Source organism: Chinchilla lanigera, unplaced genomic scaffold (genome assembly GCF_000276665.1).
Source record: "Chinchilla lanigera isolate Chin_1 unplaced genomic scaffold, ChiLan1.0 scaffold00099, whole genome shotgun sequence".
Lineage (NCBI taxonomy): Eukaryota > Metazoa > Chordata > Mammalia > Rodentia > Chinchillidae > Chinchilla > Chinchilla lanigera.
Window position 1 is genome coordinate 5,312,259 of NW_004955500.1, and position 14,434 is coordinate 5,326,692.

Consider the following 14,434-nt stretch of genomic DNA (forward strand, 5'->3'; position numbering starts at 1 on the left):
AGAGGGAGAGGGGTCCTGAGAAGTTGCCAAGGAACCTGCCTTTTCCAGGGACTTTTATAGAGCAAAACCACAAGGTGAGGTGGGTCCAAGGTGGGAAACATGGAAACTCACAAGGTGGGCATGAGGCGGGACAAAACTATGGTCAGTCAATAAGATTATGAGTATAATTGCTCAGGTAAAATTGGTTTGATCGGAATCAAATGGGGAAGCACGTTAGGCAGCAAGCAGGCAGGAATACAGAACAGGGGCTTTTCCTGTAGAAGGTGGGGTTAGTGGCTCTTCTTGTCTTCCTCAAGGTGATGGATACCTATTTAGGATATTGGTCCCTGATATTTATCCTTAGGAAGTATGTGGGTGCATTTGTTTCATCTTTTGTTTTGAGGTCTGGCCCTCAGGGGAGGTGCCTGTCTCCCCTACAGTTGCCAGGTGTCTTGTCTTCTGTACTGGCTCCTTCAAGAGCCTAGCCCTATCTGACTGTCTATAATATTTCTATCCAACTTAGCTGTCTATAACACTGTCAATCACAGAGATCCAGGACACATGCACAGAACAGCTTTCAACCTCGCACCTGGTACCAATCAGAGAATAGTATCTTCAGTTTCTCTGGCACAAGATCAAGCAGGTTTTTCATAGGATGACCTAAATCTGACATCATCAGAATGAGGGATAAAAAGATAGTGGCCGTTGTCCTCTTGGCCAATGTTTTTTTTTTTTCGGTGGCCCATTCTGCACTCAGCAAAGTGCATTTCTTTTAAAAATAAAACTTTGGTGTCATTTCCTGTCCAATTCTTTGTTTAGAACAACAAGAACCTGGTAGGGACCTGTCTTGGCTACTTTTCTCTCGTTGCTGAGACAAAGTACCTGACACCCAAAATTAAGGAAGGAAAGTTTTATTTAGCTTACAGTTTATGGAGGTTTCAGTCTGTACTTGGCTGGCTCCAAGGCAGAGTGGCACATGGCAGAGGGCAAAGTTCGTGGCACCAAAGACATCAAAAAAGCAACAAAGAGCAAAAGGGAGGAGTTGTGGCAAGCAGCCTCTTTCCCTCCCTTACACTGTATGCAAACTATCCGCCCCAGGGTGGGTGTAGCACTCACACCCGTAATTCCAACACTGGACCACGAATCAATCATAAACTCTAGAAGCCCACCCCATGACTGCATGAGGATTTGGGGGGACATCCAGACACAAACCATAACAGGATCCCTGGAAAGAGCATAGCACCCCAGAACCTCATTAGTAAGACCAATCGGAAATGTGTTATTTTCATTTCTTTCTTTATATCTGCCATGAAAGCTAGCAAGTCTTCCACGGCACAGTTTAAATCTGGCTAAGTGTGTGTTTGGTAGGACAACCACCCCAGATGCCTTGTTTACATGAGGGAGAAGTCTTATCCACATGGCCACTCTGTGTCTTCTCACTGTACTTCTCTACCTTCAGTAAATGTACCTGGGCCCTGGACCTTATCAGCGCACTTAAAGAAGCTGACACATTCTCTTGATCTAAAGTTCGAAACCAAAGCTTGTGTGCATCTTATCTATAGCTAGTGATTAAGTGAAGAGAAATCATGTCTTTGCTTTTCAAATATAGCACCGAGCCACCTGTCTCCAGCCTGTTAACACCCAATATGACGACTGCAGTCACCGGTGTGTGACGGGTGTAGTGGGGGCCCCCTCCCTACCAGTTTTACATGCAGTATGCATGGGAAGTGCTTGCATGGATTGATTTTTACTGTTAGTTTTTGCCTTAGGAATGCCTAGCCCCTGAGGGTTGTATAGCTCCAGTACAGAATTAGGGGTTTGATTTCTCAGCGACATATTCTTGTCACCGTGTGCAGTGTTTTCTTGCCTGCCCCCTGCTTTTCTAAAATACAATTTCACTGAGATATGGCCCTTTGAAATTCCTATTTTTTATGCAGAAATTTTCAGTTCCAATCCTATCTCACATTGGTCTGAAGGAGCCGTCATTTACTATTCCTTGGGAATTTAAGACCAAGAGAATTATGGAGACTAATAAACATTTCCTAGAATATCCCAGCATCCATTCTTATAATTACTACCTGAGTTTTCAGTTCCCACTTAATTTCTGCACCAGGAATTTATCTTTCTTTCATGTTTTTGCAAGCTCAGATATGGTCTTTTAAATGTCTAAGGAAGGAAGTCTCCATGTTTCTTCGCCTATCATTTTTCCACAATCCTGTTTCTTTGTTTTTCTCCAAAATATGGAGGAATGGAAGTCAAAAACTGCAAAGTAGATGAAGAGAATGAGTAGCTACTGAATATTATAACTGTAAGACCTGCCTTTTAATACAAAGAAAAGTAGACTGTCTTTCCTAAGACAGATAATTTAAGGAGAAGAGGGCATTGAATAACTACATCAGTCCATCACCAAGTCTGGGGGTGCTGGAGTCTCCTTCTGGAGGTGGCTTGTAGGCTGTTTGTATCCTGAGCAAAGAATTGGTCAAGACATGTGCAAATGGCAGCAAGGTTTTGTTAAAGAAATAGGCTCTAGCAAGCAAGTTTGCCCCAAGTAAAAGCAGGAAAAGAAGTAAAGGCCACAGTGTGAGGGCAGCCACCATGCAAGAGAGAACGCAGTGGCAAAATCTCAGCATAGGCTCTCAGCATGGGCTTTTTGTATCTCCCACTCCTCAGGCAGATGTCGGGTCTGGGCCATCCTGTGGAAAACCTGCTTGATTTCTCATGAGAAAGTAGTCTAGTGCAGGGCTTGGGAACTGTTCTACGCATGTGTTCCAGGATCCTGTCATGCCTCCTTTCCCAGCCAGCTTAGCCACACCCTAACTTCCAGTCTCATTACTAGATGGAACAGTTTTTAGATAAACATATCAAGTTAGGCAACATATTACTAAATATATCAACTTCCTTTAATGTGCTTCAAAACACTAGGGAAAACGATATTCACATGTAACCTACACAGTAAAATGGAACGTTAATACTTAGATTTTTTTTCTTGGGGCTGGGGATTTAGCTCAGTGGCACAGCGCCTACCTGGCAAGCGTGACGTCGTGAGTTCCATTCCCGGTACCAGAGAAAAACCAAAACCAAAAAAAAAAAAAAAAAAAAGATTACATGTATAATCACTTAGGTAACACTGATCCAATGGGAAATCACAAGGTGGGCATGAGATGGGAAACTAATGTGAAGCAATAAGATTATGAGTATAATTGCTTAGGTAATATTAATTAAATGGGAAATCACACGGTGGCCACGAGGTGGGACAGAACTGTGGTGAACAAAGAAGATTACAAGTATAATTGCTCAGGTAACATTGATTAAGTGGGGATCAAAGGGGAAGCAAGTCAAGTAGCAAGCATACACGGAGTAGAACGGGAACAGGGGTTTTTCCCGGAGGGAGTAGGTCCATGGCTCTTCCTGGCCCCCACCCAAGGTGGTCAGACCTACTTAGAGTATCAGTCACCGCTGTTCATCCCTAGGGGAAGCAGTCGTTCTGTGCAGCTGTTCAATCTTTTGTCTTGGGGTCTGGCTTTTAAAGAATGCCCCCCCATTTACAGTGAATTTTATCTGCACTGACTCTTGAGGGTCTGTCCTAGTGACACAGGAAAATAAAAACTCCCAACCTGAATGATATCTGGGGCGAGTTCGTGTTCTCTAAAATCAAAGAATGAATTTTAGGAACAATGGAGGTGAAGAGCAGAATATATTTATTGAGGGAAAGAAAAGAAAGCTTCTGTCCAAGAGAGGGACAGAGCCGGGCCCGAGTGGGTTACCCAAGATTCTGTCTTTTCTAGGGACTTTTATAGAGCAAAACCACGAGGTGAGGTGGGTCCAAGGTAGGGGAAAAATGGACAAAACTATGTCAGCCAATAAGAATTGTTCAGGTAAAACGGATTAAACCGGGATCAAATGGGGAAGCGAGTCAGGTAGCAAGCGGGCATGAATACAGAACAGGCGTTTTTCCTGTAAGGGATTGAGTCAAGGACTCTTCAAGGTGACTACCTATTTAGAATGTCAATCCCTGATGTCCATCCCTAGGGAGGTAAGAGGGTGCATTTGTTTAGTCCTTTGTCTTGAGGTCTGGCCCACAGCATATAGTATCTTTCATGTTGGCTCCTTCAAGGGCCTGGCCCTGTCTGCCTGCCTATAATATTTTTACCTAACTCAGCTGCCTATAACACTAGTCTGACTGCCTATAATACTTCTGTCTAATTTCGCTATTTATTAATACTTCCTAGGGCCTAGGGCATAATCACCACCCCTTCTCTCTTTGGCCCAGATAAATGTCCAGAATATGCAGATGCTTAACCCTAGGAGGTCAAAGCCCATTCCCTGTCCACTGGCAAGGGAGAGAAAGGAAAAAGACCAGCAGAGATGAGACAAGCTAGAAGTTGCCTGTCTCACTGTATTCCTCACGCCTCTGTACTTTCCTGTGAAGGACGTTAGCAAACCTGGACCCAGAGAGAAGGCAATCTGTGGAAATATGACACCCTTGAATTTGACCAACAGCAGGCAAATGCACCTGAGCATATACCTGAGCATAAAGACCCAAGTGGTCTGTGACAATATTGTTGCAAATCTATTAGCAACCGAAAAGAACGCAACCTTCCTAGTTATTAGGGGGTTTGCTGTTGCTGTTTGTTTTGGTTTTTGTTTTGGAGACAGGGATGCTACCAGGATGGTCATGCTAGAGCTTGTGATCCTCCTGCCTCACCCTCCTGGGTGCTGGGATTACAAGCCTGCACAGTAGTGTCCAACTGTTGCAGTGTTAAATGAACAGAGATACACCTCGTTCTCCTAGGGTAAAAAGATAGGCGAAAGCAAGCCTTTGTTACCAACTTTTGGGTTCTACAGACATTCTTTCTAGATTCTCGGTGTACTGAACAAAGAGTTGGATAAGACACCAGAAGAGGTAGCAAGGATGTTGCATCTATTGAAGGTAGAGGATAAACATGCTCTGCAGAGCGAGTGGGCTGGTGAAGAGGCTCACAGCAGCCCCAAGGCAGTGGTGGGGGTCTTTCATATCTGGGTGCCTAGACTGCTTCTCCCCCATGCACATAAGGCATTCGGGATGGCTGTTGTGTCAGAAACTCTCTTGGCCTGCAGTCAGATTTCTGCTGTTCTGCTGAAGGTCCCTTTGCTTTCCCAACAGATGTAAGTGAAGAACCGAAAATGACCCTTTTCGTAAAGGTCCCAGGTGCTGGGTTTCAGGACTTTAGTCTTCCTGACATAGGGGAGAAAAACTCCCAACCTGAATGATATCTTGAAGGAGTTAGCATTCTCTAAAATTGAAGAATGAATTTTAGGAACAATGGAGGTTAAGAGCAAAATATATTATTGAGGGAAAGAAAGCTTCTGTCTGAGAGAGGGACAGAAGGAGGGCCCGAGTGGGTTACCAAAGAATCTGAATTTTCCAAGAATTTTTATACAGCAAAACCACCGGTGAGGCGGGGTCTAAATTGAGGGGGGGGATGGGAAATCGCAAGGTGGGCATGAGGTGGGACAAAACTACGGTCAGCCAATAAGAATTGTTCAGGTAAAATGGATTAAACTGGGATCAAATGGGGAAGCCAGTCACGTAGCAAGTGGTCATGAATACAGAACAGAGGCTTTTCCTGTAGGAGGTTGCGTCAGTGACTCTTCAAGGTGATCGCTACCTATTTAGAATATCAATCCCTGAGGTCCATCCCTAGGTAAGTATGTGGGTGCATCTGTTTAATCTTTTGTCTTGACATCTGGCCCACAGCAAATATGTCTCCATTTGCAAGGTATCTTGTCTTCTATATTGGCCCCTTCAAGGACCTGGCCCTGTCCACCTGTAATATTTCTATCTAACTCAGCTACCTATAACATTCCCAGATTCTACTGTTGTAGGCAGCTGAACTAGATAGAAATATTATAGGCAGTCAGACAAGGCCAGACCCTCAGAGGAGCCAGTGTGGAAGATGAGATACCTTGCAACTGTGGGGGAGACAGGCAGCTCTGCTGTGGGCCAGACCTCAAGACAAAAGATGAAACAAATGCACCCACACACCTCCCTAAGGATAAACATCAGGAATTGATATTCTAAATAGCTCTTATCACCTTGATTAAGCCAAGAAGAGCCACTAACCCACCTCCTACAGGAAAAGCCCCTGTTCTGTATTCCTGCCTGCTTGCTACCTAACTTGCTCCCCATTTGATCCTGATTTAATCAATTTTACCTGAGCAATTATACTCGTAATCTTATTGGCTGACCATAGTTTTGTCCCGCCTCATGCCCACCTTGTGAGTTCCCATGTTTCCCACCGTGGACCCACCTCACCTCCTGGTTTTGCTGCATAAAAGTCCCTAGAAAAGGCAGGTTCCTTGGCAACCCACTCGGGTCCCCTTCTGTCCCTCTCTTGGACAGAAGCTTTTTTTCCCTCAATAAATATATTCTGCTCTTAACCATTGTTTCTAAAATTCATTTGTCAGTTTTATTTTTTCAAAAAGTTGTGTAAAGTACTTTATTGAGTGTTTTTGGAATTTGATACATCTTTACTGTATTTCTATTGAGCCATTAATCTTGCAGCTTCATCAATGTTAACTGGTTCATTTTCATGCTGCTACTGATTAATCTGCTCTTTCTGCAGAGGCTGAAGAGTAAGCCTTTCTGAGAAGTGTGCAAGTTCCTCCTGAATGTTTACAAAAGCATTACTCACTGCCCACTTTTTCACCATTCACAGTGTTTATCTCCTTAAGATTAGTGGTAACTGGTTTTGCTTTGTTTCTGGACTTAAAGTTTTTTTGGCTGACTAATTTGATACAGGAAAATAAAACCTCCCAACCTGAATGATATCTGGGACGAGTTCCTGTTCTCTAAAATCGAAGAATGAATTTTAGGAACAACAGAGGTGAAGAGCAGAATATATTGAGGGAAAGAAAGCTTCTGTCCAAGAGAGGGACAGAGCCAGGCCCGAGTGGGTTACCCAAGATTCTGTCTTTTCTAGGGACTTTTATAGAGCAAAACCACGAAGTGAGGTGGGTCCAAGGTAGGGAAAAATGGACAAAACCATGGTCATCCAATAAGAATTGTTCAGGCAAAATTGATTAAATTGGGATCAAATGGGGAAGTCAGTCAGGTAGCAAGCAGGCATGAATACAGAACAGGGGCTTTTCCTGTGAGGGGTTGGGTCAGGGACTCTTCAAGGTGATCGCTACCTGTTTAGAATATCAATCCCTGATGTCCATCCCTAGGGAGGGATGTGGGTGCATTTGTTTAGTCCTTTTGTCTTGAGGTCTGGCCCACAGGTATCTTATCTTGTCTTTCATGTTGGTTCCTTCAAGGGCCTGCCCCTGTCTGACTGCCTATAATATTTCCAACTCACTCAGCTTCCTATAACAATGTGATATACATTCTTGGACTTCTGTCCTCTTAACTTACTCTTGGCCATTTCTTTGATGTCCTTGTGCAGCTGCTCAAGCTCCAGTGACGCCATCTGCACGCACAGGGCCCAGAAAGTCTCGTTCTTCAATTTTAGAGAATACGAACTCTTCCCAGATGTCTTTCAGGTTGGGAGTTTTCTTTCCCTATAGCACTGTTCTGTGCCAGTGTCCTGGACTGACAGGTCACGCCCACTTGCTTGCCTGGTTTCGCCCTACCCTAATCTCCTACCACACCATGATGTCCCAAAGAATATTGTCAAGCTCCTGAACACTCTGTACGCCTTAAATTGAAGGATATGTTCATCTTTATTCTTTGTCATTTTAGCAATGACATTCTACTTGAACATTTTATGAGTTAACAGATGTTCTAAAAAACTTCTAAGAAAAAAAATTAATACAGAAAATAAAAGCTTTCCTCCTCCAAAACAAAATCCACAAAAATACAGATTTTAGGGTAAAGCTAGCAGTGGATTCCCTAACGTAGAGTGACTTCTAGTCACAGGTGAGAGGCTCACAGTGCTAAGTTACTACTTTACAGTTCTATGGGTTAGATGTTTGTCATGGTTGGATGTCACACTGGGTTGGAATGGCAGGGCTGGCAAGGCTGTACTCTTTTCGGAGAGAATCTGTTTCCTTTCCCACCTTCTAGGGGCCACCCAGATGGCTTGGTTCTGCCTTCCCCTTTCCATTTTCCATTTTCATGGCCCAGAACCCTGAATTTCTCTGACCGTTGTTTCCTAGTCCATCTCTCTCTGCTTCTGGTCTACCTCCTTAAGAAATATGTATTTAGTCTTTGTTCCTGGCACAGAATTCCTAAAATCTTTGGGATTTCCTGCGTGATTAGAATGATAAAGGTGAAGCGCTTTTGTCATTCATGACAAACCCCTGTAGGGCCAGGAGGGAGTGTATGCTGATAGGCGACTTGGAAAGGCTTTCAGGATGGGGACTGGTGCCCAAAGGACTCAGTCATATGCTTACAGGGCTGGAACTTTCAGCTCTTCCACCTCCCCGCTCCCCTAGCCCAACCATACCAGAGTGGTACTAGGGACAGAGCTCAGGACCTTCACACTGAGCTATATCTCTGGTCATTTTTATTTATTTATTTTTTGAGATAGGGGTCTTGTTAAATTGCTGGGTTGCCCAGGCTGAGTTTGAATTTACAATCCTCCTGCCTCAGCCTCCCAGAATGCTTTAATTACAGGCATGTGCTATCATGCCCAACTTTTTTTTATTATTATTATTATAAAGGGTATAACTCTATACTTATGTGTTAAATAAAAATTACAGAAGTTTTGGACTTGGTTTCTGAAATGGCCCCAACAGACCAGACTGACAATCAAAATCAAGTCCCTCACTCTGAATTTCCACATGATCAAGCTGAAATGAGGCTGTTTATCTGACCTCCTGGGAAGTCAAGATTAGAGAGATAAAAGTCAAATTTGCCAGGCATGGTAATGCATGTCTGTAACCACAGCATTCAGGAGGCTGAAGTAGGAGGACTGCCTTAAATTTGAGGCCAGTCCGGGTTACACAGTGTGTTGGAGACTAGCCTGAGCTGCATAGCGAGATCCTGTCTGAACCTCCCCGCAAATTAAAAAGGCCAAACTTCCCAAACAGGCCAGTTTCCATTGCAGAGGTACTAAGCTCCCTCTGTGTAGCCCCTTCATTGAAAAGATAACCGAAAGAAACCTGACTTTAACCAATCAGTTATTTTTCTATAGTTCTGTCTCCCTGTCCTCACTTGACAAGGAAAGTAATTTTGAAATGATCAACCTGTTTGTTTCTGCTTTCTTTAGCTCTTTTTTTGTTTATAAAACCAACTTCCTCTGCTTACTTGTTGGCACACTTGTTCTATTTTGTGAAATTGATATAAGGGGAAGAAACTCCCAACCTGGTAGACGTCTGGGACGAGTTCATGTTCTCTAAAATCGAAGGTGAATTTTAGGAACGACAGAGGTTAAGAGCAGAATCTATTTATTGGGGAAAGAAAGCTTTTGTCTGAGAGAGGGGAAGAAGGGGTTCAGAATGGATTCCAAGGAATCGGCCTTTTTAAGGGATTTTTATAGAGCAAAACCACAAGGTGAGGTGGGTCCAAGGTGGGGAAAAATGAGAAATTACAAGGTGGGCATGAGATGGGACAAAACTATGGTCAACCAATGAGATTATGAGTATAATTGCTCAGATAAAATTGATTAAAATGGGGTCAAATGGGGAAGAGAGTCATGTAGCAAGGGGATATGCATATAGATCAGGGGCTTTTCCTGTAGGGAGTTGGGTTAGTGACTCTTCCTGGCTTTTTCAAGGAGATGGATACCTGTTTAGAATATCAGTCCCTGATGTTTACCCTTAGGAAGTATGGGGGTGCATGTGTTTTATGTTTTATCTTGAGGTCTGGCCCACAGTGGAGGTGCTTGTCTCCCCCACAGTTGCAAGGCATCTCGTCTTCTGCACCGGCTCCTTTGAGGGCCCAGCCCTGCCTATAATATTTCTAACTCAGTTGCCTACAACAAAATGAAGTGTGTCCAGTTCTAGAATAAAAAGCTAATGAAGATTTTTGTAGGCTAAATTGTACTTTTGTACAATGATGTAAATTTACATTTACAGTAAACACAATCAAATCACTCCCTGAGTTCTGTAACTGATGTTAGCAAATTATCAAGCTTGAGGAAGGAGTCATGGGAAATCCAAGTTTATGGTTAGAAGTACAGGAGGCACGATCTTGCCATTGGCTTCTGAATAGGGGTCGTCTTGTGGGAATGTGCCTCTGATATGGGGGATCTGACACTAATTCTATGGTGACAATATCAGAATTGAATTGAATTGTAGGATGCCTAGTTGGTGTATGAATTGGAGAATTCCTTTTTTTTAGCCTTGAAAAGGATTTATTCTATTATTAATTAAATATTAAGGGGGAAAAAGCTTCCAATTGGAACAAACTGTTAAGCTAGATTTAAAAAATAAAAGCACAGCCAGACATGGCCGCCCGTGTCTGTAATCCCAGCCTGTTGGAGGACTGAGGTAGTGACAGGGCAAGGGAGCCTCTGTTTTCTGTTTTTAACTCCACTGTAAGAGAAGTCATTTAAAGTTCACGTAAGCTGTAGTTCACCCCAGTTGCCTTGATTAGTTATCAACTCAGAGCAAAGCAGAGTCATAAAATGGGAACAGAACAAGCAGGACAAACTGGGAAGTGGGCTGAAAGTTAGACTGCAGTGGTCATTTGGAGTTTGGCTGTCTGACCTTCTCGGAGAAGTAAACTTTGTTTTGTTTCTTTTAAATTTTATTTTAAAGAGCAAAAGAAGGATAACATAGTAATAGGGGGACAGACCAAATTACAGACAAAGTGGTAGGAAATTATCGATGGTTGTTATTTTACCTATGGGTAGCTTCAAGATAGTTTCTCAGGAAAGCGAATAGACAAGTAATAGTGAGCTACAGACAAAAGTAGTAGCAAATTATCAATGGTTGTTGTACTATACTTTGGTATCTTCAAAGTGGTTTCTAGAGAAAACAAATAGAGCTATACATGAGTGATCAATTAAATAATCATTGACTATTCTCAATGGTTGTTGTTGGAAACACATAGTAACAAACATACATCCATTTATGAAATAGCATAGGAACAATACAAACATTACAGAGTTATGGACAGATTGGTAGGAAAATATCAATGGCTGCTGGAGAAGTAAACTTTGTGATAATTGTGTGACAGCCTTGTAAGATGCCCAAGAACGAGGTAATAGTTATTATGGAAACCTAACATGTACTTACACTGAAGGTGAGTCCCAGATTGGGGCGGACATCTTCTCTGGTTAGAGACTGTCCATCAGCCGGCTCCAATAAAGCTTTGGTCGTTCCTGCCTTTTTGCTTTTCTTGTGAGTACCTTTCTTGTGGAACTCACTTGCTGTAACCGATGGAGCCCTTGAGCATAAGACTGACTCCACAAAGAAAACAAATAAACAAACAAAAAGAAAACCCTTGTTTGAGGAGGCCCTGTGCCTCCCGGCTTCACCAGCTGCTCTTCGGGTGGCAGGGCACCCCAGCTGACCTCAGCTGGCCGCCTGGGCATGACTGCCTACAGAGGCGCCAACACTATGCAAACAAGTAAGCAGACAGCAAAGCCCATTCTTCGATCTCGGTAAGAATTCAGTTGGATTCTGTGGTTTGCCTTTGGTTTTTTTTCCAGACTGACAATTTGATGGGCGTGGGCTGCCAGACATGGCAGCCGCCTGGTCTCAGCATAGCTGAAAGTCTGCTCAGAGCTTTCTCCCAGAGTCTCAGTCTGTTCAGAGTTTATCTCTGAGTTTGTTTTAGATTTGGTCAGTTCTAGACTATAAAAATTCTTTCAAGTTAATATCGGAGGCAATTCACGGTTCCCAGGATTGTTTTGCTTTGTTTGTCTGTCTGTCTGCTCTGTGTTGGTCTCTCACATGCGCACACGATTTCAGGTTGCCACAGCCCCGGGCTCTTGTTTGGATTGTTGGCTGAGTGGGGGAGGAAAGACCTGCTGAGGTAAACTGTTCTTTATTCTAAACTGAGCTCTCACGGGCTCAGCAAACAGTGAGCCCACCATTCTGGTTTATGCATGATTAAGAATTTTGGCAAATTTAAAGATGATGTGTGTTTGTAGATTCCCAGATGGAGTTCTGGTACTTAAAAAAAGGTGCCTTGAGCGGAAACCCCCTGTTTTGCCCTTAGCACCTGAGAAAGATGATCCTTTTGTCTCCCAACTCAGCCACCCCTCATCCTGCACACTTGCTTGATGTATCAATAGGAGGACTGCAAATTCCAGGTGAGCCTGGACAGTTTGGTGAGACCCTGTGATGAAATGAAGTGAAATGAAATGAAATGGGCTAAGGATATGTCTCAGTGGCTGAGTTCTTTCCTAGCTCCATAAGGCCCTGATTTTGATCCCCAGACACTGGGTGTAGGCAAGCAAGCAAACCACCATGAGATAGGGTTATATGTCCATAATCAGGGAGAAGGGGGGGATACAGGGAGAGAAAGGAAGACAGAGCCCCAAATAAGTGGAGCAACTAGAATCCCTGTTGGAAATGTAAGATGATACAACCGTATGCAAAATAATCCCGCCATGTCTTCTAAAGTCGTACATGTGCCTATAATATATAACCCTAAGCACTCAACAGAAGTAAAAAGAAAGGTGTACACTGAGACTCATACGTAAATGTTTACAGCAGCTTTAGCTTTCAGGCCATCCACAGGGGAGTGAGCCAGGTATGACGGTACTGCTGCGTTTTCCCGATGTCTCTCAGTGAGGAGGGTGTCTTGGTCTTTGTAAGGAAGGAGAATATTTCCTCAGCAAGACTCCCAGTCTCGATGGCTGGTGGTGCTGGGCTCCGTGGTGTCAAGGGAGGGGGTCTCTTCGATCTGGGGGAGGAACAAGCCCATCTGGGCTGACTTCTGTTGCCAGGTTGGAGAATTTCTTGGTGTGAAGGAGTTTTAAACATTTGGCGTGAGAAATGTTGTGAGGATAGGGCTTGTTATGTGGTTCAGGCTGGCTTTGAGCTCACTGTGGGGCCCAGAATGGCCTCGAACTCTTGGTAATCCTCTTGTCTCAGCCTCCCAGAGTGGTAGGGTCAGGGATCTACGTCAGCATGCTGGCTTAACCCTTGTGATTACACTGGACCACCCAGGTCATCCAGGAGACTCTGGCTGGCTTAGGTTCAGGAGGCGAGCATTTCTTCCGTGTGCAATCTTCATTTCTCTTTCCCACATAACTTGGCGTACAGTCGTCACCGATTCCAGCAGTTGGGCCAGCAGAGGAAAACCCGTGGCCACGTGTACCACAGCGAGCTGTTTGTACCACTGAAAGCTCTAAGAGGCTCGCCACCGCGGAGTTAGGTGAGGAACTTCTCTGAGGAGCCATAGTTTTACCTGTTATAAATGGAAATGTGTGTTTTGGGCAAGTTGAATTTAAAGTTTGTGGTACGTCCAAGTAGAGCCCCCTTTCCTTCCTTCTTTCCTTTTTTCCTTCTCATCTTTCTGCCTGTCTTCCTGTCTTTCTTTCTTTTTGTGTGTGTGAAGCAGGATCCCACTAGGTAGCCCAAGCTGGCCTTGAACTCATGACTCCCCTGCTCAGCCTACCAGAATGCTGGGATTACAGGCGTGTGCCACCATGCCCAACTTGGAGGTTCTTATGTGACCTGGAGAGAGGAACCCGTAGCTCCTTCTGCAGTGATAGGTATTTAGAGATGGGTGGATGCATTAGTAGCTGGAGCTGTAGAAGTGGAAATCTCGTGCTAGAAAGGTGATGAGACTGAAGAGGGGGAGGAGGTGAGCACAAGGGCAGCTTGGGAAAGTCAGGAATAGAGGACGGCAAAGGAAAGCAATCAGAGAGCACAATGCGTACACTTCGGAGGCATCCTGAGAAGTGTAAGGGATTCGCTGCTGGTGTTTACTTCACCAGAAAGTGGTGGTTTAACGTCACATGCTGTCTGAGGATCGCAAGGTGGAAAAGGTTTGAAATGGCCATTAAAGGCTGAAGGCAGAGGAACGGACTAAGAATTGTTTGACTCAGGCATGCTGGCACACACCTATAATCCTGCCCTCTGGGAGGCAGAGGCAGGAGGATCACAAATTCAACCAGCCTAGGCAATTGAGTGACTTACCAAGACCCCTTCTCAAAATTCTATCTTATTTTATTTATTATTTATTTATTTATTTTGTTTTGGTATCAGGAATTGAACTCAGGACCTTGCACTTGCCAGGAAGGCACTTGTGCAGCTGAGCTATATCCCTAGCACTCCCTGCTCCCCTGTCTCAAAATTTTAAAAATGAAAAAATCATTCTGAATTCTAGTGCAACTAATTAAAATGCGCACTTTGGCACATGACCATGACTCCTCCGTCTTGTGCTTTGGTTCATTGTGGTGCTGGCACTCTTATCACTGAGCTACATCCTCAGCCCCTTTTTAAAATATTTTTTGAACCGGGTGTGGGTGCTCACGCCAGTAATTCCAGTGCTCAGGAGGCTGAGGCAGGAGGATGGCTGTGAGTTCGAGGCCAGCCTGGGCTACAAAGTGAGCTCAAGGCCAGCCTG

General features: G+C 44.1%; 1 pseudogene; it reads right to left on the bottom strand.

The window, feature by feature from the left end:
* Positions 1-6,500: 6,500 nt before the first annotated feature.
* On the bottom strand, positions 6,501-7,385 carry LOC102011560 (annotated as a pseudogene).
* Between the last annotated feature and the right edge of the window lie 7,049 nt (positions 7,386-14,434).